This window comes from Pelophylax lessonae, assembly GCF_965119305.1.
Source record: "Pelophylax lessonae genome assembly, chromosome: 1".
NCBI classification, from domain to species: Eukaryota; Metazoa; Chordata; class Amphibia; order Anura; family Ranidae; genus Pelophylax; species Pelophylax lessonae.
Window position 1 is genome coordinate 607,766,857 of NC_138768.1, and position 26,147 is coordinate 607,793,003.

A 26,147-nucleotide genomic window follows, 5' to 3' on the forward strand; every position below is an offset into this window, starting at 1 on the left:
AAGAGAAATGGGTTATGTGTGATTGATGTTATCTTGTAAACTGCCAGTTGCTGTCATGCTGATCAAGTAGTTTCAATACTTTTCAAGTAACTTACCTGGAAAAAGCATGCAGATCCGAATTTCTGAGTTCACTTGTTGAATGTATGTTCCTGGTCAGTGACATGCAAAGTACAATCATACCCCTTGCTTTTTTTCAGTGCTGATTAACACCAGTATAATTTGCAAGCTTGTTAATTTTGTCAGCTAAATTACACGTAATTAATATATAGAAAAGGCATATATAAATAAATAAATATATATATATATATAATAAAAATATATTTAAAAAAAACGTTTAAAACATATATGATCTAATAGTAAATACTGTCAAACAGACTGTGCACCAACTATAGAGTTCAAGTATATCACATCATAATTAAACAACAGGTATAATGCACTAGAGTTTAAAGTAGATCTGGTGAAATTGTGGTACAAAAAAAAGCATCTAATCCACTGCACACAACAGGATATTGTAGGCTGTAACCCCAAGATAGAATACTTGATTGCCTTTAAAATATAACTACCTTGCACTTTTTTCATTGACAGAAACATGATCTGACATATTTCAGCATGGAAGTGATGGGCAAGCCAAACAGCATTATTACAGCTTTATTTAAAGACATGTGCTTTAATAAAAAGAAGAATGAGTCACTGTTCCTTTCTGCGTAAAGTGTTTAAGTAATAAAATCTTGTGAAGTGTTCATCCAAAGGCTTATGCTTTTACAACAGCCATCTCGTGTACCAGAAAATGCAAACTAGCCGTAGAAAGTCCCTTTATTGGCCTGTTAAGTGTCCTCCGAGACTAGGTAACTGTTCTGTTTTATATCAAGGTTGAAGGTATTGAAATTAACAGCTTCCTTATCTCTGTACATGCTTAACTATGCTCCAATACAACAGGGACATTTAAATAGGTATATAAGGAATTGTTTTGTCAGGTCAGTGTAAATCAAATTAGTTGTTCATAGGCATATCAGTGGACAACTTGGTGGTCTAGGTATTTAGCAATCCTACAGATGTCTAAGGCTTTTTTCCTTAGGATATTGCAAGATATGTCAGTCCTTTGTATATGAAGATTATTGTGGATGTTATACAAGAAACAATCATGGAAATAGTTGTATAAAGTAAGATAAAATATGACACAAATGGCTTCTTAATGTGCAAATTCGTCTTCTAAATAAGACAGAGCAACGTATAAAGTAGATGTGCTAAGTGCTCAAGTTAGAAGTCAACTGAACTGCTTTGCCCTTACTCTTTAAAATGTGCTTGCTAATTTTGCACATTTGTGGTGTGCCACAAAAGTCCTAGCAACTGAGATTTTGAGCCGATTTCCAGCATTTGCAAAAAAACCTACCTTTTCAGTAGCCCCTTATCCCCATTCACTGTAAGGGTTAATTATGAATTAATTATAGAGGATGAAGAATGAGGTGTTATACTAACCATACTCCTCCCTCCAGTACTTTCCTCCACAATGGTTTGTGGGCTGTCCTATGCTGGCTCTGAATTGTACTTGATGTCATTGTGCGACTGCTTCCAGGAAGTGCCTAGAGAGGAGGCCCCAGGGGACCAGAATAGAGGAATAAGATAAGAATTATACCTAAAGCCTGGTACACACTATGAAAACACAGAAATGATCACTCCATTGTAAATGTGATCTCTATCAGTGCTTTTAGTAACGTAACTGCACATAGCAATTTCTCTGAAACAACTCCAGATGTAAGTAGACAAAAGACACTTGCCTAATCCTTTGTCCACCCAGGATTTCCAGTGGTACGCATGTGCTAATATTTTTTTTCAGGGACTTTATTCCTCATCCCCTGGGGTTAACAAGCATTCAACCCTTAACGTGTGTGTATTGAGGAAGGGAGGGTACTGCAAGAGTATTTTTTTTCTAATTTCTGGAGTTAGGCTTTAGGATTTACATAATCTTTAGTTGATAAAAAATAAAAACGCTGACAAGTGTAGATCAGTAATTTACAATTTGAATGTAGTATACAGTATTTCATTAGTTGATATATTGGAGTTTCTGTAAAGACCCCCTTATCTCTAGTAGTTACCCATAACAATTAATCACATGTCACCACATAGGGTTGGCACAGGCAGAATGCTGGAGCATCATTACTGATGGCTTGCTTTATTTAGTATGCTAAACACATTTCTTTAACTGCATGCAATGTACTGAGATGGCTGAGAGAAGGTGTGTGTGTGTGTGTGTGTGTGTGTGTGGGGGGGGGGCAGTTCAAATAGTACTTATGATGCCCATTTAGGAGAGTTCCCTACTTCTCAGGCTAAGAGACTGCTGTCAACCAGCTTCTGTGGGTGTTAATGACTTATATCTACCTGCTCATCACCACTTGTACAGTAGCCTTGGGTTGTGTGATGACCCTCTAACTGGAAGGTATGTCTAAAGATTAGGAACCTCAAGAATAGGTCAGGAAATGGGGCAGTATCAGCAGAACAAGCAGCAGGAAAATTGACGATGGTGGAGCTATACAGTTATGTGGATAGGGTATGTATTAAAAGGTGGAACACATTTAGAGTTAGACATGAGGGTGATTCTTATAATCATTTGAAACAAACCCTAGAGTTGAGCTTTAAATAATCCTTAATGTGTGCATGTTTTTCATTAACTTACTTAATTAACATATTTAGATGTTTACATAAGACATGTGAGAAAGATTAGGCTTTAAAGCTCCAAACCATTGAGCAGTACCAGGCTAATAGTAACCTCAGTTGATACATCTAGTTTTGCCTTACTGAAGTTGTTCCTCACTGAAGAGTGCTAAGGAATTACTTCAATTCTAGATTTTAAACTGAAAAAGAACTTATTAGAGGACAGTATGCCCTTCACACTATGTATTCTACTTTCTTAACTGTACAAGTCCACATCTGTAAGATTCACACTTTACATCCCCAGAGCAAAAGTGGTCCTGGGTGATGTTTGCCTTCCTTATGCTCTGCTTCTATATAGTGACAGTTGTAACTATGATTCATTAAACACCCAAGATTTTCTTTTGGTAGTTATTTTGGTATATACATCACGGATGTTTGTTGGGTTGACTAATACGAATTCAGACTCAAACTACTGTGAGGTACCTCCTTTATTGTTCTCTTTTGTATGGAGCTATGAGGAAGGAAATCAATAAAGTTTCTCACACCAAAATAAAATCAGTAGAGCTATCACAGCGACTGTGGCTCTCTCCTGCATTGTACAAGTAAAGCCAAAGGGTAGCTGCTTCTATTTCTGAGCATTCAGGAGAAGTGGTCTTTACAATTAATGATGGTATGAATCTGCAGTCTGAGAAAATGTAGGGCAACAAACCAAAAGATGTGGAGTTAAAAGGGTCGACACCTGGCACTAAGAAGATACAAAAGAATCAAGTGGTAATTTATTAATATTGGCCAAAATTGTATATTATAAATTAGTAAATGCTCAATGCAAAATGGATCATTGGTTTCCAAAGGATATATTGCATGACAGCAAGGAACTACCTTTATTTGTTTTAAATAAAAAAGTTTAATTTTGTTATTTACCTGTCACAACATCCATCTTAAGAAAATCATTAGTGTGGACACTTTCAACCTATAAAAATTTACAATAAAAATACAAGCAGGCACTTGATTATTAGAGAGTGCCTATGGGATGAAGCAATCCAAAAGCCATGTTATTACTTTATCAATACACTTTTAATTTCTGCAGTATTTTTTATAATTTTTTTTGTTTTTGTAGATGGTGTAGTATGGGGCCTATTGAACTGTCTGGTAGTTATAAATGAATGCACTAGATAGCAAAGGAAAGGAAAAAAGACAATACATCACTACATATACACTGTACACTGTATGTTGTGCAAAGTAAGAGACAACACAATTCTCTTTAAATTAAATACAGATGTTGTCTTGTCCTACTGAGGGCCAATATGAGAAAACAAAAATCTCATGGATGGAGTCATATTTATTAAAAGAAACAAAATTATTGGAGTCATCATTTCTTGTAGGTTTGTGTATTTACATAAACACTTCATTAAATTTTAATAGGGTGTAAAAGCAACTAGGGGTATTTTCAACTGAAAATACATTTCTTAAAAACTAGTCATCATATAGAAACATAATATAAAGATTGAATAACTTAGCCAAGTGATCTCAATAGTGATTTTTTTTTTCTTTTCAGATTTGAAAATGCATTTGTAAAAGACACAATACAACACATAAGTACTTTCCCAAGATGCCAGTTAGGCATTTTGGGAAAGTACTTATGGCCTTGGATGTTTTATCATTCTCTAAGAATTTCTTATGGATTAAAGAACATGAATATCCTAATATTTATATATATAATGGCAGCCGACTGTCACAGCAATGCACATAGACAAGTACAGTGCAAAGAAATAAGTACCAATGTTATTATCGACATGTCTGGTGGAATAGATTATGCTTTTACTATATGTATTGTGTTATGTGTACATTTTATCACCTATAGGGTGATATCACGTAAACTGACTAAGACTAAATCACTCTTTCAAAGATTAACATCTTGTTTTCACGAGGACTGCATTTTTTTTTCAATGATTGCAAATGTACAGTATATAAATAACATCATATTTCATAACTAAGATATTGGCAAAGGGTTTTCTGCGCTGTGGTAATCTCCAAAGTAGGTGGCAGCTTTCACATACAAGCAGTATGCTTAACCTAAATAGATATAAATAAAACGTGTAGCGTCAATATATTCATAAACATGGTGCAAAACAAACTAAACAAAAGCAACTGTGCAAGTGTTCATCAATAATAAGATTGATCATATATTGAAAAAAGTCCCAATCCAAAGGTAAAATCTTGTGAGGAAATCATGAAGAGAAGATCATACACCTTCACATATGAAAATAGTTCTTCTCAGAAAGTGTTCAGAGGTCAGCCACCACCTCCTTGTGAAGTCAACACTCACCAGAAACAAAGACTGCCATTACAACAGCATACACGACGTACATCTACAGACTTATATCAAACATTCACAGCAAGCATGAGAACTTTGCCCAGTATCCAGATCAAAAGCGCTTCTCGGTGGAATCGAGCTGGGATGGATGAAGCTCACCGGGAGCCAAAAATATACTCTTATAGTCCAGTATTTAATGTGAATCCATATAAGCATGAAACCATAGATAAAACAACAAATTTCCTACATTAAAAGCCTTGGGATTGTACAGTGGCATAACTGCATAAAGACAGAGGGGTTGATTTATTAAAGCCAAATAGACTGTGCACTTTTAAAGTGCAGTTGCACTCATTTTCCTGAGAGCTTAGTGAATGTGGTGAAGCTTCACTTCGTTGAAGAAGCAGGATGCAAGGATAATAAAAAAACTGCATTTTTGGTTGCACATGATTGTATGACGGAAATCAGCAGAACTTCAGCACATTCACTAAGCTCTGGAGAAAATGAGTGCAAATGCACTTGCAAAGTGCATAGTCTCTTTGCCTTTAGTAAATCAACCCCAATATTATTATTATTATTATTACTAATATTATTAATAATAATAACCCCAATATATACTGTATACCTTAGAAAAAAACACTTCAATCATGTAGTCAAACAAACACTAGCCTCATCATACTTTTATTTACAAACCAACATTCTGTCAAACTTACAGATTTTCCTTAACCACTTGCCGACCACCGCAAGTAGATATACTGCGGCGGTCAGCCCCGGCCAGGCAAAGTGACGTATATATACGTCACAAGCCTGTGACCGGCTTGTGAGCCAATAGCGGGCGAGCGCGCTCCCGCTGAAGCGCACGCCCGCCGCCGGCTCGTTCACTGAGGAGTCCGTGCGTGTGACCGGCGGACCCGATGTCCGCCAGTCACACTGCGATCGTCGGTATAGAGGGAGAAAGGCAGGCGGCTTATGTAAACAAGCCGCCTGTCATTCTCCCCTGTGTAAGAATGGAGATCAGATGGTTCTACTATGTAGGACCGTTGATCTCTGTTTTTACAGTAGTAGCCATGTCCCATCACAGTTAGAAGCACGCCCCCAGGACACACTTAACCCCTCCCTCTCCAATACAGTTAACCCCTTCCCTGCCAGTGTCATTTTTACAGTAACAGTGCATATGTATAGCACTGATTACTGCAGTAATGTCACTGGTAACCCCAAAAGTGTCAAAAATGTCAGTCAAGAGTCCGATCTGTCCGCCGCAATGTTGCAGTCCCGCAAAAAAAATCGCAGATCGCCGCCATTACTCGTTAAAAAAAAAACACCAAAAATGACAAAAATCTTTCCCTTTGTTAGTAAACGCGATAACTTTTGCGCAAACCAATCAAAATACGCTTTTTGTAAATTTTTTTACCAAACATATGTAGCATAAAACAAATTGGCCGAAAATGTTAAAAAATTTTGATTTTTTTAATTTTTTTGGGGGAATTTCATATAAAAAATGTGAAAAATATTGGTATTTTTGCAAAATTTACACTCTTTTTTTGTTTATAGCGCATGATCAAAAATCGCACAGGTGATCAAATACCACCAAAAGAAAGCTCTGTTTGTGTGAAAAAAAGGACGTGAAATTCATTTAGGTACAGCATCGCACGACCGTGCAATTGTCCATTAAAGTCACGCAGTAAAAAATCACAAAAAACCCCCTGGTCAGGAAGGGGGTAAAATCTTCCGGGGCTTAAGTGGTTAAAGTGTATATAAAACCATTTTTTGGATTTTGGATAGATTGATGGCAGGTTAGAACCTCTGTTGGGTTCTTATTGAGGTGGGGAGGGGCTAGAATCCCTGCCACAGTATTATTAGTAGGTAAGGTATAGAACTTCTGTCAGGTTTTAATTGGATGATAAGGGGCTAGATCCTCTCTCAGGATTTTTGATAGAATAATGTGAGGTTAGAACCTCTGTTAGGAGACCTCAGAAGGGTAGTAAAAGTATAAACGTTTGAGTTATCACTGGAACAGGAATAGAAGAAAATACATCCTATTTCTTCAGGGCATTGAGTCAACTTTTACTGTATGTGGGAGCTGTAAATCCTACAGTGGTGTATGAAATCTGCCTCGCTTCTATTGTCGTTTGAGGAGCTGTGGCCTCCTTTAGTAGGGAGTACCTAGTAATTAGGCAACAACTAGATTTGCTATGGCATCTAATTTGGATGCATTCTACAAATGACCAAGCAAATCCCATTACTTAACTTCCTAAATTAAAAATTCTGAGTGCTGGAATTCCGCTATTTAACAGTTATATGCAATCAACATACATCCTGTTTGTACAGCCAGTTTCAGGGCTTTCAAACCCTGCTGTCCCTATGCAATATGGTTATGAGAAGGAAAGCTGATGTCTTACTCTAGGTTAAAAAAACAACATAAAACCTCCAAAAAATTAAGCAAACTGAATATTGTGCGGTAAGTTATCATTGTCAATATACGTCTTTCTAATAGAATACTACAATACAATTGGAACATTATATTGTTTTTCAAGAATATATTAGGAAAAAAATAGCTTTTCTAATGAGCATAACGATAGAAAATATGTTTTATTTTTGGATAGTGTGGAAAATATCTCAAGTCTGGAATTTATTATGGTAAATGGTTTTGGAAAATACTTTTTAGCATATGACATTTGTTGTCCATTCCTTGATTTATGAAAGTAATTTTCTAGCACTGTATTATCTATCCAAACTTGTACATGGAAGAAGTCATCTAGTTTTCTCTATGATTATTTTGAAGACTGCTTTGTAGCATGTTCTCACAAAGAAGGCCACACAAAAATGCATATTTTTTCATTTAGTTTTAAGGCACTATGTAATAGAATATTATTCATTTCCTAAAACTCTAAACAGTAACAACAGTTCTAATGCAACATACCCACAATAGCAAAGGGTGCCAATTGAAAGTTGGCTTATCTTCATAGGTGTGCGCAGCCTAATGCATTAGGGTGTGCACACCAAAGCTCAAACACACACTACCGATCACTTAAGATGTTCATTCAGAAAGGGAGGGGGGCCGGCAAATTATATATTTACCGGCCCCTTTCCCCACTCATCCTAAAACATCCCCACAGAAAAAGCCGGGTGGAGAGGAGAGGAGGGAAGCCGGAAGAGCTGTGGGGGTAAGAGGGAGGGGAGCCAGGGCAGTAGGGGGAATCTGTGCTGCACAGGGTGATTAGGGTGTGCCTGGGCACACCTGGCACACCCTGTGCGCACACCTATGCTTATCTTATAGTGCTTAGTCACAATCTACACCACTGGCCAGTGGGAAAATAAATATAAAGCCTGCAAGAGGTGTGGCCAATATATTGTCATCTCAGTGCCCAGTCTCAACTGGGAGGATTTGTAATGCACAAGGTTATGCCCCCAATTGTAGGCTTTTGGACTTTCCTATGGACATCAAAGTTCATCAACTGCATGCAAGTTTATCACAAGTACAGGTGGCCAAAAAGCTATTCACCACTAATACCGGGAAGGTTCCCTGGGTTAGGATTAATTTCCCTGGAGGCCATGCAAGAGATCACACCATACCCTGAGGCTCCAATCTCAAGCCTGAACCGGTGACTTGTGCCCACATGGATCCTCAGGAACAGCACCTTTCTTTTCCCTCTAAGGAGTTTGCATTTCAATTCCTGGCAGACCCTCTGTGGTTCTCTCTTCACTGCAGAACAGAGCAGAAACTCTCTCTATGCTCTGTCTATTGCAGTCCCTCTATTTTTCAGGAGATGAAAATCAAATATAGATGTGGTATTTCTACTGCTTATATATATATATATATATATATATATATATATATATATATATATATATATATACCACCTTCCTGCTGTCACTGGTTCCTAAGGAAGCTGAGGATGCTTGTATCTGTCACGTCCTTGGGAACTACTGACATCACTGGTAATCTCCACCCCTTAAGCAAAGGGGCAGGGATAGCAGTGACATCCTTGCCCAAATATTTGTGCAATGACATTGACCAAATATGGCCAACTTTGACTACTGTCAGGATTGGTCACATGTACCAGTTCATTGTTTTTTTTTCGGCAGGCTCGGGGGATCCCCTGAAGAAGCCATGTGATGCGGAAGTGGCGTAACGCGTAGGGACGTTAGACCGGAAGTGACACACACACGCGGAAGTGAGGACCGCGATCTCACTCGAGTCTTCTATCTTGCGCATTGTTTTACTGGCTAATGTGAGAGTTTTTAATCTTTATGGAAATAAAAACCTTTTTATGCATGACCATATTGAACTATCTTGAGCCTTTCTTATTTGAGATTCGCTGGGGACTTGGAGAAGGATAGGAAGCTGTTCCATCCTAGGCAGCCCATACAACAGTACCCACTGGTTAGCAGAGCAGGAGTGAAAAGGAGCCCCCTGGATCTCTGATAAGGCTTATTTTTTCCAGACCTTGAGGTGAGCGACTAGTACACACAGAGGGGTATAGAAGAAGCACCCCACCATCTAAGCACGGTGTTAGGTGAAGGGTCATTACTTTTGAGATTTCCCCACCTGGATACACTTTTGGACTATTTGTTTGATTTTCCTGATTTTTTGGAGCACTCAGGACACTTTATTTATTTATTGAATGAATTTATGCACTTGTTCATGCACTAAGCACTTTTACCTGTCACTGAATGAATTTAGGGCACTTTAAGTGGTGTTGTATATTCTAGGATCATTGTTTTTACTATAGATCACATTTTATTTACTCTATGTTTGATGATTGTATACATCTATAGTACCTTGTTTTATTTATTTATTTTATTAATTACATGAACACACGTGATTGAATCAAGATCATTTTTTATTTCACCACTTGGAGCACATTTTTATATATCTATACTATTTAATTCACATTTTTATACACTTAAATTTGATTATATTTTTAGAAGACTAGTTATTCACGTCCCAGAAGCGCAGTATCCCCCACTTTTCATCTTGAGTTTGACACTGCATGGTTTCCAGTACCGATACATGCAGCATCTGGGATAGGTCCATTTAATTACATATTTCCCCAGACAGCGCAGGACTCATCACATATATCTTTATGGTTGGATGTATGGTTTTTTTTCTCTCTGGTGTGGTGGATAGCTGATCTACAATACATGTTTTGATGTTGATATATTATTAAATTCTATACAGCGCTATTAGTGCCTGTATACAAATCTATGTGCATACATAGATGCCTCTTGAAAACATCAGGATGATGAAACGTCACAGCATATGGAGCAGGTACCCTAATACTCTTGATGTCAGCAAACAAGCAAATGTAAATGCAAGGCATAGCACTTTTTATTGTAAGTAGGCAATGTGGAAGTGGTTTTATGGCAAAAAAAAGTTTTTTAAGGTTTCACACTATAGTGGTTTTCTTCTATTTCTTCCCTATGTTGCATAGGTCTATATGTTTATAACACCAGTAAGAGGAGACAAAAAGGAGTTGGTCCAGGTGGAAAGTTGATGGTGTTTAACCCCTGTGTAACAAGCGCTTTTTTGACTTATGCTGTATAAAATTGTTTATTATACAGTATATACTAAGTGCTTATGTTGCATTTTGGATACAGCAGCTTTGTTTTTTTAATAGATTCAAGCGCCGGTGGATCGTATTAGTGTTTAATGTTTTGATGCTGATTTATGCATTACATATTGTTCATAATTTAATTGTTCATTCACGTTTGAAGAGACAGATTTTGGTTCATTATTAGTGTGTATGTTAAAGCACATCCTCAGTCCCCTATATATACATTTTCTTTTGGTATTTGTTCCCCGCCATGCTATTTTTCACACTCCCTTGTCTATTAGCTCAGAAAAAAGGTATTTTTAATTTGGCAAATTCAGCTCCCATTGCTTTCAAGGGGGTTCAGCTTTGGCTTCCAAACTGCTTTGACACTTGCTTGAACTGAGCCTAGGGCAGTTCAGCTGCTCACAATTTCTATCCCAGCTGCATTGTACTCATAAGCCAGTCTACAGTCTTTTAAGTCAGCTCTATTTACCTATCTAGCCTCTGCTCCATACTTCAGCTTATTCCCCATGTGGCTTAGATCCTGGGGTTCTCTGTATGCTCCCCTCCTAGCATTTCCACTTTTCTTTATCCCATGAGGTGCACAGTGCTCTCGTACCAGTTGCCAATGCGGGTCAGTCAGGGTTCTCATATCTCTTCTCCATGCCGCAGTGTCCTATCATGGCAGGAGAGGGAAACAAGCTGTTGTGGTGTGATTATTATTATTATACAGGATTTAGTTAGTGTCAACAGTTTGCGCAGTGCTTTACAGTGTGAGGGCAGACAGCATGGATACAATATACTTCAAAACAGTAGGAATCAGAGGACCCTGCTTGTTAGATCTTACAATCTAGGAGAGAGGGAGGGAGGGTCAAGTGATACAAAAGGTAATAGCTGTGTGGGGGATGAGCTGATGGAGAAAATAAAAGTACAGTTGTTAGGTGTGCGCAGGATAGGATTCTCTGAAGAGGAAGGTTTTCAGGTACCGTTCAAAAGCAAACAGAGTAGGAGATAATCGAACAGATTGGGGTAGGAAGTTTCATAGGATGGGAGAGGCTCAGGAAAAGTCTTGGAGGTGAGCATAGGAGCTGGAGAGCAGGAGGTCTTGGGAGGAATGAAGAGTACAATTAGGTTGGTATTTTGAGACTATGATAGTGATGTAGCTGGGATCAGAGTTGTGGATGGCTTTGTAAGTTATTAATATTTTGAATTTAAATCGTTGGTTGCGCGGAAGCCAGTGAAGGGATTGATCTCTGGAATCCCTTAAATAGGCCACCAGGCAGGGCTACAACCAAAATATAACAAGTGCAATGTGTTTACATACAGTATAATGCATACTGTAATCTTTGTGTGCAGTTACAAAAAAAAGTGGGAATCTTGAAGGGAATATGCTGGTTTAGAATTTTAGTTTAGGAAGGTTTAGTGACACCTTATCTTTGCCAAAATAATAATTTGCACTTAAGCACATTAAACTATAAAATAAACTGGAGAAAATATATATCAACACTTATGTGGGAGAATTCAATAGAAATAAATACTGAAGTAACAAAAACAGTCATATGTGGAATTTTCTTTAGGGAAATAGTTGGATATTTTTAATGTTATCATCATCAGAATTCACTAATCCCTCAAACTTAGAATAATCAGAACTTGTTATCAAAATTGGACATTTGATTTGTATCATTGTGGGGTTTAGTAATACTCAATGAATGTGACTATATATCTTTATGTGTAAACTTGGTTTTATAGTTGTTGTTGTCCCAAATTATGAATTGTAGATGTCATTTTTTTTTTTTTTTTAAGAAAGACAGTGTGTGTTGCGTGTTTCTGTCATTGCAATTTACACTAACTAGACAGGTTACAGCATAGCAGTTTGTTGAATTAAACCACTCAGCTGTGTAATTGGTTTCCAGTGGAACCTAATCAATCAGATCCAGCGTGTAATTATTATGGTTTTGTTTTCCTACAGAGACAGCTGTAATGAACAGCATACATTCAAGAGAAAATACTGATTGTATTTGATCGAAAAGCAATGATGCATCAAACTAGCATTCAAACTGTGAAAGCATGTATAAGAGGAACATAAACACTATAACAGTTAATTACAACTCATGATAAAACATCCTTAGCTTCAAATGTGAAGGTCAATATTGGGTGATTAAAAGCACTGAATTATGATCACAGAAATATTTTAAAATGCTAAAATGATTTGCAAGACTAGAGATCAGAAATGAAAACTGTCCTTTTATTGTCCAAGTGTTCTACATGGTGAGAAACAAAAAAGAAATTAATATGCTCAAAGAACTGCATAAACAAAAGTTTCAGTAGCGTCATATGGAACAATTCACAGCTGCTTAAAATAATTCTAAAGTCAAACTATTTCTTACCATAAAGTAATTGTAAAGCTCAATTTTTTTAATCACTTGCCAACTGCCTGGCTCGGCTGCATGAAACTACGTAGCTCTACGTCGGTCGTGCGCGTGGTGCTGAGAGGCGAGTGTGCGCTGCCGACGAGGCGCGCTCCTCCCCCCACTAGGCAGCGTCAATGATGTTCCATGGATCAAATACCACCAAAAGAAAGCTCTATTTGTGGGAAAAAAAGGACATCAATTCTATTTTAGTACAGTGTCGCACAACTGCGCATTTTTCCTTTAAAATAACGCAGTGCCAAATCGCAAAAAAATGGCCTGGTCATTATGGGGGCAAATCCTTCCGGTCCAGAACTAGGTAAATAACCAACACGTTTAACTTACCTGCTCTGTGTAATAGCATTGCACAGAAAGGCACCAAACCTCCTTCTCTGGGCTCTCCACTGGCGCTGTCCACTCCTCCTCTTCTCTGAGTGCCCCCACTGTGAGCTACTTGCTATAGGGGGACTAATGTGGGAGCAATACCATTGCACAGAGCGGCCCCAAACCTCTTTCCCTGGTCTCTCTGCCGGTGCTGTCTAATCCTCCTCTCCTCCAAGTGCCCCCCTTGCAAGGAGGCGCCCATGTGGGAGTGCTCTTGAGCTGGGCCGTGTGAATCCATAAACTCACATTGTGGACTGGTCTTGCCCTCCACTTTCCCCTCACAAGATTTGACTGACAGCAGCAGGAAACTGTAAATGAAGGAAGGGTGCAGAGTGGGGTTGTCAGCCGGGACAGCGACCCCAAACCTCTTTTTCTGGGCTCTCAGCTGATGCTGTCCACTCTTTCTCTGGGCTCTCTGCCAATGCTGTCCACTCCTCCTCTTCTCCAAGTGCTCCCTTTGCAAGCTACTTGCTATGGGAGCACTTATATGGTAGCGCTCAAGAGCCGTGCTGTGTGAATCCGTCAACACACATTGTGGATTGGCCTTGTCCCCACCTTCCCATCACAAGATTTGACTGACAGCAGCAGGAACCTGAAAATGCAGAAAGAGAGCAGCGAGGGGCTGCTACCTGGGACAGTGCTGGATCAGAAATGGTGTCAGGTAAGTTTTTTTTTTGGGGGGGGGGGGATACACAGACATTGGAAGGTGGAAGACCTTTGCCTTTAGAACCACTTCAATGTATTCCCTGCATTAAGGTAAAAATGCTCCACTAAGTATTCCCGCCCCTAAACATTTACCTGACTCCTCTCACCACTCCAGTGCTGTTCTAGCTGCATCACCTCTTTCCTCTCTTCCTGTTCTCACTGGAGGCACTGTGGGCAATGAAGCCATAAGCTACTGCTGCTGTCAGTCAAACTCCTGTGAAGAGGGAGCAGGGGCATAGCTTACTGGTGTGTCTGTGAAGGCACACAGCTTGCAAAAGGGGCCCTAAAGCAGGTAGACAGTGCTGGTGGGGGACTTTCAGAAGAGGAAATAAGGGACTGCTCTGTACAAAGGACTTGTTGCCAATATTAACTCTAATGCCCCTGTAGTTAATCTTTTCACATTACTAACTTAGTGATGTCAGTAACCATGTGTTGTGATCTGCATCAGATAAGCATTGGAACTACGTTGCCTTAGTGCATTGGGGATTCATATAAAATAACTGTGTGGTAATCTGTTTCAGCCCTTAATCTCTAACTGCAGAACAACAGTTTTGGCACAGTAGGCAATGTACAGTATGGGAAACACATAGGAAGGTAGATGCATGATTAAAGGCAGTATATAGCGGAGAAACAGTGCATACTGTTTGCAGTGTGTGACAACCCATCAAGCAGTTGTCTGTACTATAACTGTACATCTGGGGCTGTTGAGCAAATGTTTGTGGCCATGCTGCAGTTCTTTCTCTGCATCCTTGGTGCTGGTTTCCTCCGGTGCACTGCTTCATTCTCTTTAGTGATGAGCCAAATTCACCTGGGTCAATGCAAGCTAAATGCCAAAAAGCAGTAACAGTTCTGGCTATTTTCTGGGCCAGTAGACAAGGGATTGTCAAACAAAAGACATAGAGACTTTACATTAAAAATGCAAAAAAACTGCAGTAAATAACATGTCTGGGAACTGCCATAAGCCTACCTATGAAGTGGCACATCTGTACAATGCAAACAACTCACTACAGCAACATTGACATATACAAAGATAAAAGCTTGTTTTAATTGCTGGTAAAATGACAGTCCCAACTGCTTCATTCCATTTGTAAGCAAAGCGACCAGGAATTCCATTATTATATGCCAAACCCTTATCCTAAACTAGGGTCTTATATAGCATGTCCATATATGTTCAATGACACCACACAAAAGACCCCATCTATTTGTTTCTAAAGCTGTTATCCACTGGACCTGTCATACGGCTGGATTTGAGCAATGGGACCAGATATGCGTCGGTGTGATTTTTCTTTTGACTGGCTGGCGGACATAAGGTATCATAATTGAGGTGGATCTACATCACTGGACAATTGGATTGATTATTGGGTACTGTGTGCCCCTTATTCCTTCACATGGGGGGGGGGGGGCAGTATCTGGGTGTCCCACGTAATGGTAAAGGTGGAATTCCAGATTATGATAAAAAAGCCCCCAAATGCAGACACAGCAGTTACAACTGCTGGGCCAGGAATGTGGGGAAGAAGCTCTTGTCCTCCCCAACATGGGGACATGGTGCATTGCCAGGGAGGTACCATCTGGCAAGATACTATCTCATGCTGAGGACATGTGGCCTGCTATGGATCAGGAGGGAGGGTGACACATACACCCCCCCTTTCCTGGCCTACTAGGCTGCATGCTTGGATAAGAGTCTGGAGTGGATTTTAGAAGGGGGAGACTCACACTTTTTTTGCCCCCCCTTAAAATCCATACCAGATAAAATGGGCTCTTGTGTGAACGCCCAAACAGCTAAGGTTTCTCTGGCTCTTGCTGGTCTTTGGGTTCCCCCGCTGGTTCCTTACAAACTCTAGATACCCCTACTGTTTCCACACCTATACAACAACTTTCCTTTTATGATTTCAGGTATGCTGTCCACTTGGAGGGGCTTGGTTAGGAATTTCTGCTAATCAACATGCACACTGATAGGTGACCCGACTCATTCTCAAGCTGGTCATGAAAGAGCCTGTTATTTCAAAGGTTGTATTCGTTTTTTTGTTGTGGATCTTTGTCATAATTCCTGACTACATTTCAGCTCCCTGATTGACATGATGATAAAATTTCTCTACAACTCCCAGTGACGTTGGTACTGAGTATAATAAAAAATACAGTTGTCATGGGTCTTTACATGATGCAAATCACAATGATAGACATGATTAACAGTTTTTTTGCATAGTAAAAAATTTCATATTTACCATAATTGAACATGATAAAATTCCAATCATAAAAAAGAAGATAATGAGCTGATTCATAGTGAAGTAAGATGTAGATGAGCTGGTCTGTGATAAATTAGGCTATAAACGGTATGAATTAATAGGTGTTCCCAATATTCGCATACATGACATTGTTACATAGATGTACGTAGATGTAAATACATGATTGCATGACACATGGTGACCAAAAAAGTCTTGACATCCTATAATTCCCTGTCCACTTCCTCTGGAGTAGATTCAAGAAAGTTGTCTAAAAAAGAAGAAATGCTAAAATAGTAATATCAGATAGTAAGTGAATATCTCCCAGAAAGAAGGAAGGGGAGTTAGCTATGGCATATAGCCTTGTTACTTACAGGTCAGCTCAGAAAAAAAGGCCCAACAGCCATAGGACAGAAGGTGCAAGGGGCATCTATCCCGGGGACTGTGGCAAAGTACCCACATGGACCACACGACAACAGGAAGGCCAAGTTTCTGTAGAGTGCAGATCCAAAAGTGTTAGAAATTATATTGGCACATCTAGCTGATAACGGTCAACAAAGAAATATGTTGATTGAATATATAGGTTATAAATATAATAAAAAATATATATTCATGTCTAAAACAGGTGAGGTGACCAAAATCAGTGCAAGTGATAGGGAGAAGACTGACCCAATAATATAGAAGATGGACAAAAAATAAAGATAGAAAAGGCTCAAAAGAATGGACTCCAGGAGTACAGGACATGCAAGCTGTGGGAATAGTTGTGTATTCATTATGTCCAAGAAAAGTAAACCCATCACCACAACACAGCAGGATTAGTAAAGGCCAAAAGACCAAACCAATTCTGAGATAATAAAAGGAAAAATAAACAAATAAATAAATAAATAAATAAAAGGAAAAAGGGAGATAAGAATGGGTTTAGCACTGGTTATTGTAGTAATGTCACTGGTCCCCTCAAAAGTGTGAAAATTGTCAGTTAGGTGTTCAATCTGTCTGCCACAATGTCGCAGTCTCGCTAAAAAGCGCTTTACTACTAGTAAAAAATAAGTAAAAATTACATAAATCTTTTCCCTAGTTTGTAGACGCGATAACTTTTATGCAAACCAATCAATATACACTTATTGGGATTTTGTTTACCAAAAAAATGTAGTAGAATACATATTGGTCTAAAATTATGAAAAATGAAACATTTTGATTTTACATTTTTTTTTAATTGGTAACGTTTTATAGCAGAAAGTAAAAAACATTTTTTTTTTTTTTTTCAGAATTGTCGCTTTTTTTGTTTATAGTGCAAAAAATAAAAATCACAACAGAGGTGATCAAATACCACCAAAAGAAAGCTCTATTTGTGGGGAAATGACTGCCCAATTGTCAGTTAAAATAACGCAGTATCGCAAAAAAACATGGTCTGGTCATTAAGGGGGTGAAACCTTCTGGTCCAGAAGTGATTAAGTCTGAAGGAAAAGAGATGTAATCTCCAAATACGGAAAGGTTTCTTTACAGTAAGATCTGTGAAAATGTGGAATAAACTCCCTCCAGAGGTGGTTCTGGCCAGCTCAATAGATTGCTTTAAAAAAGGCCTGGATTCTTTCCTAAATGTACATAATCATAATTGGATACTAACATTTATAGATAAAGTTGATCCAGGGAATATCTGATTGCATTTTGGGGAATCAGAATATAATTTTTTTCCCTGCTGAAGCAAATTGGATCATGCTTTGTTTTTTTTTTTTTTTGGCCTTTCTCTCGATCAACTGTGAGTATAGGATTGTTTTTATAGGATTATATAGATTTTTTTTCCCCATTTATTGGTTAAACTAGATGAGCTTGTGTCTTTTTCAACCAGACTAACTATACGACTATGTAAAAAAACACAGGGTAGCTCTGAATTTCCGGCATAATATGGTTTTACCATCATTGAACAGATATAACAAAACTCTTCCAAATCTATTGGTTGAGCCAGATGGACTTGTGTCTTTTTTAACCTGACTAACTATGTAACTATGTGATATGATATACTTGAAATGTTTAAAGAGAAAAAAAAAAGCTAAAGAGATACACACTGGAATCCCTTCCCCCTCCCCCCCTTTTTTTTCCCTCCCCTTTTTCTTTTCTTTTGGTTTTGTTTTTGGTTGTTGTTATGTTTTGTTTTGTCTGTTTGTATATTGTATAATTGTATATTGTTTGAAAAATCAATAAAAAATGTATTATATATAAAAAAAACCTATGTAACTATGTAAATTTAAACAGACAAAAAAGAAGCAAATATTAGTCAAGCCATTGTCCAAGCCTTGCTCAATAGTCAAGCCTTTAGGATTTCATCCCAAGTTTATACAATAATCAATAACTTGAGCAAACTATGAAATGGTATATTCTGATCTGTTATCATTGCTATTTGCTTATGTTTATTCTTTATCTTTGGGCATAAACTGTAAGACATCAAAAATAATTAATTTGTAAGGTAATTGTGTAAAACTCTTTTATGCATAATCTTTTGTAGTAAAATATCAAAAGTCTTCCTCCACAGTCAAAAACAGTTAACCAATCAATACTTACAGTAGTTTTAGATAAAGAAAACATCCTGCTTTGTCAGCTTTAAGATGCTATGTACCAGAAGTTCAAAGCAATAAAAGTCAGTCAGTTCCTCTGTGAATTAATAATACAGATGTCAAAATTAATAAGAAATGCATTATATTTTAGATATATGGGTAAATAGGGAACATCACTCACCATTAATGCAGAGAGGAGACAGTGATAGAAAAGCTGATGCATTGAACTAGATTGCCAGGATTTCTCATGCAGCTGTACTGTGCCACTCGCCAGTAACACACTGTTGCACTAAGCTAAATACTATATGGCAAGTTTGCCAAGATTTTATTAGCAGCTATAGTGTCCATACACAGAATAAATCAGTCTCTCTTATGAATGAACAGACTGTACCTGCCAGAGGTGGAGAAGATGGTTACAGAAGTGATGAGGACAAAAATAAAAGGAACCACATGTTAAAAAACAATTGGTGAGTTAAATAAAAGATAACCAGATTGATACCAGTATTCAGCAATCATAATAAATAATTTAATTGAAAGCAAATAAGTCTATCTCAAAGTGGAGGCCACAGGGTTTTAATGAGCTCATGTTAAAAATCCAGAGTTTCTGTTTTAGACATAATACTAATGAAATGACCCCCTTATGTGATCTTTACGTATTTTCTCTATGAACCAATAGTCAAAGTCTTGAAGGCTTCTGTTATGTACTGTAATTCCGTATAGTAGTCATAGAGTGGATGTTTATTTTTGCTTAGCAGAATACCATAAATATTGGTCCCTCATTCTCTCTTTGAATTCCATTTTTGTGCAGCCTATGTAATGTTTTCAGGAAGGGTACAGAATGCAGTAGTTCACTCCTTTAATGTCACCAGTTACTAAATTCCCTGATTGTGACCCACTCTTTTTTGTTTATCGAGATGAAGGTTTTTCTCTTTTTTGAGTGTTTATATACTTTATAATCTGTCTTTGTGCATTTGCAGGCCATGCATTTGGTGTATGATATAAAGCCTACTTTTACTGGTTGTATACTTCCTTTTCTTTCATTCTTGTTCTGTATGGTGGGAGGGTAGTATTTGAGAAGAAGGTTTAGGGCTTTCTTAAAATGAAGCATAGTTTACCTGGAAGGATTGGCCCTATTACTTTATCCTTCTTCAGAATATTCCAATCATTTCTTATATTGTTTAAGACCTTATCGGCCGTAAGTTGTAATTTAAGAGGATACTGAAGTCAATATTTTCACATGTGGTCTCCTTTTTCGTCTCCCTTCTATTGATGTTCATTTTAAGCAGCTCATTCCTAACCATAGTGCAAATTTATTCAGCATTCTTAAGTGCAGTTACATAGTTACATAGTTAGTCTCGTTGAAAAGTCCATCTAGTTCAACTAATAAAAGGAAAAAAAATGCAATCCTATATACACAAATCTATACCCACAGTCAATCCAGAGGAAGGCCAAACATCCCAGCAAAGAATGATCCAATTTCCTCCAGCAGGAGAAAAAAATCCTTCCTGATCCCCCAAGAGACAATTGGATATTCCTTGGATCAACTTTCCCTCTAAATCTTAGTATCCAGTTATATTGTGTACATTTTGGAAATAATCCATGCCTTTTTAACCACTTGCCTTCTGCTCACATTGAGCCTACTGCGGCAAAGTGGTTCGTTATCGTCTGGCGACGTAGACCTACGTCGCCAGACACTCCCCTTTCTCTGGGGGGCGTGTGCTGCCGGAGGCTCGCTCCCGCTGTATTCAGTCACAGCGGGAGTTGGGCCAGGGGAGGAGCAGCAGTGATCGCCGCTGCTCTTCCCCGATCGTCGGGGAATCGAGTGTGGAGATCCGCCTGCTTGCGCAAACCAATCAAACTGCGCTTATTGTGATTTTTTTTTTACCAAACAGGTAGCATAAAACAAATTGGCCAAAAATTTTAAAAAAATTTGATTTTTACATTTCTTTTTGGGGGAATTTCATATAAAAAAAATGTTAAAAATATTGTTATTTTTTCAAAATAAACGCTTTTTTTGTTTATGGCGCAAAAAGTAAAAATCGCACAGGTGATCAAATACCACAAAAAGAAAGCTCTGTTTGTGGGAAAAAAAGGACGTAAATTTAGTTTGGGTATGGCGCTGCACGACCGCGCAATTGTTAGTTAAAGTCGCACAGTGCCGAATCGCAAAAAGTGGCCCAGACGTGAGACAGCAAAATCCTCTAGTGGTAAAGTGGTTAAAGAAATCTACTGAGCTGGCCAGAACCAGCTCCTGAGGGAGTCTATTCCACATTTGCACAGCTCTTACTGTGAAGAAATCTTTCCATATTTGGAGATTAAATCTCTTTTCCTTCAGACATAAAGAGTCCCCCCTTGTCCTCTGTGATGACCCTAAAGTGAATAACTCTACACAGAGTATGGACCCTCTTGGACCCCTTATGTATTTGTACATGTTGATCATATCCCCCTTTCATCTCCTTTTCTTCAGAGAGAATAAATTCAGTTCCTCTAATCTTTCTAGTTTGGTTGCCCTTGTCTGCACTTTCTCCAGTTCCACAATATCCTTTTTGTTAATCGGTGCCAAAAACGGAACTGCATATTCCAGATGAGGTCTTACTAATGATTTGTACAGGGGCAAAATTATATATCTCTCTCTGGAGTCTATACCTCTCTTAATACAAGAAAGGACTTCGCTCACATTGGAAACCGCTGTTTGGCATTGCATGCCATTATTAAGCTTATGATCTGCCAGAACACCCAGAGCCTTCTCTGCCATTGACACCCCCAGTTGTTCCCCCCTAGTATGTATGATGCATGCTTATTCTTAGCCTCCAAATGCATAACTTTACATTTATCAACCTTTAAAATTAATCAAATCTCATTTGTCACACAATTGCCTATTTAAATAGTCATTTAGGTTGGCTTGTAAGTTGGAGACATCCTGTAAGGACATTATTCCACTGCATAGTTTGACGTTATCTGCAAACACTGAAATAGTACTTTTAATTCCAGACCCTATATCATTTAAAAAGTAAGGGTCCCAACACTGAACCTTGGGGTACACCACAGATAACCTTAGACCATTCAGAGTATGAACCTTAGACCATTCAGAGTATGAATCATTAACCATTAACCAAATATGGTCTTTTAGCCAGGTTTCTTTTCATTTACAAACAGATTTTTCCAAGCCTGTAGACGTAACCTTACACATTAGCCGTGTGTAGGAAACTGTGTCAAATGTTTTTGCAAAATCCAAATATACTACGTCCACAGCCACTCCTTTGTCTAAGGTTTTATTTACCTCCTCATAAAAATAAATCAGGTTTGTTTGACAACTTCTGTCTTTCATGAATCCATGTTGTCTGTTGCTTATAAAATATTTCTTTCCAGCAAGAACTCATCCATATGGTCTTTAATAAACTCTCCAGTATCTTCCTGACTATAAAAGTTAAACTAACAAGTCTATAGTTACTTGGTAAAGACTTTGATCTCATTTTAAATATGGGCACCACGCTGGCCAGGTCACGCTCTGTCTGCTGTCCAGGAGAGACTGCTTTTTGGAACATACATATCAGAGGTATTGAGATACTTACCTTGAAGTCCACTTGTTGGCTTGTAGGCATTTGTTGAAGCACATATTTGGCGAAAGAACTGACTTATACACCTTTTGGTAGTCATCTAACTGATTCCTTTCTGGGCCTCTGTTCCCATTCCCATTTTTGGGTGTACATTGTGTATTTACGCTAGTTTGTATGCTGGACTCATTAAAGTCTCCTGAGGAAGCCAATGGTTGGCGAAACATGTAGAGCTGGAGTTACCGCATACACACATCAATCGTATGAATATTGTGCAATGGTTTTAATCCATGTATATTTTTTTTAAATTTGTGATGTTTTAAAAAAAAAAACTTTGCTATTTTTCTTAAATTTGGATTAATTTCAAATTATTTTTTGGCACCTGAAAAAATCCCATCCTTTTGCATCCCAATACATTGATTCTTGATGAATGGATGTGGTGCACCTAGCTATTAGACACCTGGTTAACATATTTTGCAGGACATTTTAATTGGTAGACAGGCATCTGAAAGCTATTCTCTATGTACAGGTCCCTCTCAAAACAATTAGCATATTGTGATAAAGTTCATTATTTTCTGTAATGTACTGATAAACATTAGACTTTCATATATTTAAGATTTATTACACACAACTGAAGTAGTGCAAGCCTTTTATTGTTTTAATATTGATGATTTTGGGATACAGCTCATGAAAACCCAAAACTCCTATCTCAAAAAATTAGCATATCACGAAAAGGTTCTCCCAAAACAAGCTATTAACCTAATCATCTGAATCAACTAATTAACTCTAAACACCTGCAAAAGATTCCTGAGGCTTTTAAAAACTCCCAGCCTGGTTCATTACTCAAAACCGCAATCATGGGTAAGACTGCCGACCTGACTGCTGTCCTGAAGGCCATCATTGACACCCTCAAGCAAGAGGGTAAGACACAGAAAGACATTTCTGAACGAATAGGCTGTTCCCAGAGTGCTGTATCAAGACACCTCAGTGGGAAGTCTGTGGGAAGGAAAAAGTGTGGCAGAAAACACTGCACAACGAGAAGAGGTGACCGGACCCTGAGGAAGACTGGGGAGAGGGAAATGCCAAAATGCCTGAAGTCCAGTGTCAAGTACCCACAGTCAGTGATGGTCTGGGGTGCCATGTCAGCTGCTGGTGTTGGTCCACTGTGTTTTATCAAGGGCAGGGTCAATGCAGCTAGCTATCAGGAGATTTTGGAGCACTTCATGCTTCCATCTGCTGAAAAGCTTTATGGAGATGAAGATTTAATTTTTCAGCACGGCCTGGCACCTGCTCACAGTGCCAAAACCACTGGTAAATGGTTTACTGACCATGGTATTACTGTGCTCAATTGGCCTGCCAACTCTCCTGACCTGAACCCCATAGAGAATCTGTGGGATGTTGTGAAGAGAAAGTTGAGAGACGAAAGACCCAACACTCTGGATGAGCTCAAGGCCGCTATCGAAGCATCCTGGGCCTCCATAACACCTCAGCAGTGCCACAGGCTGATTGCCTCCATGCCACGCCGCATTGAAGCAGTCATTTCTGCAAAAGGATTCCCGACCAAGTATTGAGTGCATAACTGAACATAATTTTTTGAAGGTTGACTTTTTTTGTATTAAAAACACTTTTCTTTTATTGGTCGGATGAAATATGCTATTTTTTTGAGATAGGAATTTTGGGTTTTCATGAGCTGTATGCCAAAATCATCAATATTAAAACAATAAAAGGCTTGCACTACTTCAGTTGTGTGTAATGAATCTAAAATATATGAAAGTCTAATGTTTATCAGTACATTACAGAAAATAATGAACTTTATCACAATATGCTAATTTTTTGAGAGGGACCTGTATTATCCTTTCTGTATTTATTTGTCAATAACCCAGAGGGTGAGTTCTGGAAAGGCTACCATACTGTCACCTATTTCTCCGGTAGGGAACAAGGAAGATTTGAGTTTAAACGTTTGTGTGCTTATCATTGTCAACAGAGGTGCTATCAGCTAGATTTTTCATGTAATACTTCTTAGGGCACAATTTCCTCAGAAACTGTTTAATTTGTATGAAATGTATCTAATTTCTATCAGTGTACTTTAGCCAGCCCACGGGACGGTTATACCTCTTGCGGCTCATCTCTTGACTCTATTCCTGGCACTACCCACTGTATCTACTCACTCTCCCTACGTCTCCTGCACTCCACTTTGGTCTCGGCTCATTACCACCTGCCTTGTTGCTTTTCTCCCCTTCCTTCTAAGGTGTTCTCCACTTTTTTTATTTTATTTATTTTTTACTGGGTCTTTGGATCACTGTTTCCCTATTTCACTAGTTGGCTTTCCATGTATTCCATGGTATGCTGCCTGTTACACATTTTTTCATCCCACTTCTCACATTCACATTATACTCACTCTCATCTCCCATCCCATATAAATATATATATATATATATATATATATATATATATTATACCCATTCTTTTACAGATATTGTATACGTTATTCACTTATGGTTTTTCACCTCATATATCCCAACCCATACTCACCGCGTTGGCGACATGGTCCATTCATCTGCCTTCCTGTGCACCCTCAGCTCCTGTGGGGGACATTCAGAGCCATTTACAGCTTCAATGCCATCAATTTAAAGCTGCCATGTAAGTGTTGGGGAGTAATGGGGGTTTCTTTCCCCTGTTCCCCCCTCTCTTCCCCTCATTCTAATTTGGCATTCATCAACATGGTCTTTGTCCTTATCAATATATTTTTCTTAGATTTTTTATAAGCATCTACTCCTGATGAAGTGGCAATCTGCGTCCACGAAACGCGTTGAGGTTATGATGTTTACCACATACTCTACTACTCAATTACTTGGAATCTGAATCCTATATGATGTGAACATATCCAATACTGTACTATTTTCTGGGATTAGTGCTGTTGTCTGTTAAGTTTATGAACTTGGAGATGCCTTACCAGCTTGGTATTACTTGTGCAATATATATTAATTTACTATGTTATTTATTTGTTATTTATTTATGTACCAATAAATGTATTTTATTTTCCCTGTCGGCCTTTCATGACTCTCATTTAAAGTCCCAACCCTCTCTTTTTTACATGTATCTAATTTACAAGAGCAAATTTCAACCCCCCCTATAAGTAATTTATTTTATTCATTGCTAGGATCATTTGTACTTTAACACACACATGGTTTCTATTGATTGTTCAGTTTTTTGTTGGTTATCTTGAAATTGACACTAAACTCACATTTTTTTAATAAAAAAAGATGCAATATGTTGCTTCACTAATCACGTTAATTTTTACCTTGAGAAAGTCACGTGATTAGTGACGCAACGCATCGGGAGGAACCAGGTGACGTCACTTCTGGTTATGGCCGAAACCGGAAGTCCCCTTCATATACACCGCGATTGCGGCTACTTGCTGTCTTCTGCTGAACTGTAAGTTACTACTTGCTTTTGTTACAATACATTTTATATATTTTACTATGGAAGCCCAATTCTGTTTCTTTGAGTAACTGGGAGTGAGAACAGTGATCTGTATATCATCAAGTACATACCTAAGGAGTGGATATCGAGGAAGCCCCCTATTGGACATCCTACCTAAAAGGAGAAAATGAGGAATCCACCATCCTGACCCTTGAGTGGCCACCATAATAAAATAATGCTTTTACTGGTGTGATGTGAGGTGAGTGGCCATTGCACCTATTTTTGGATATCTTTCTCACCCTGCATGACACCATTTGGATTGCACAAGAATAGTCACTTATCATCCTTGAGATATCACCTTCAGTCACGTTATTTATATATGCTTTGCTGCACTTGGACATTATTCCG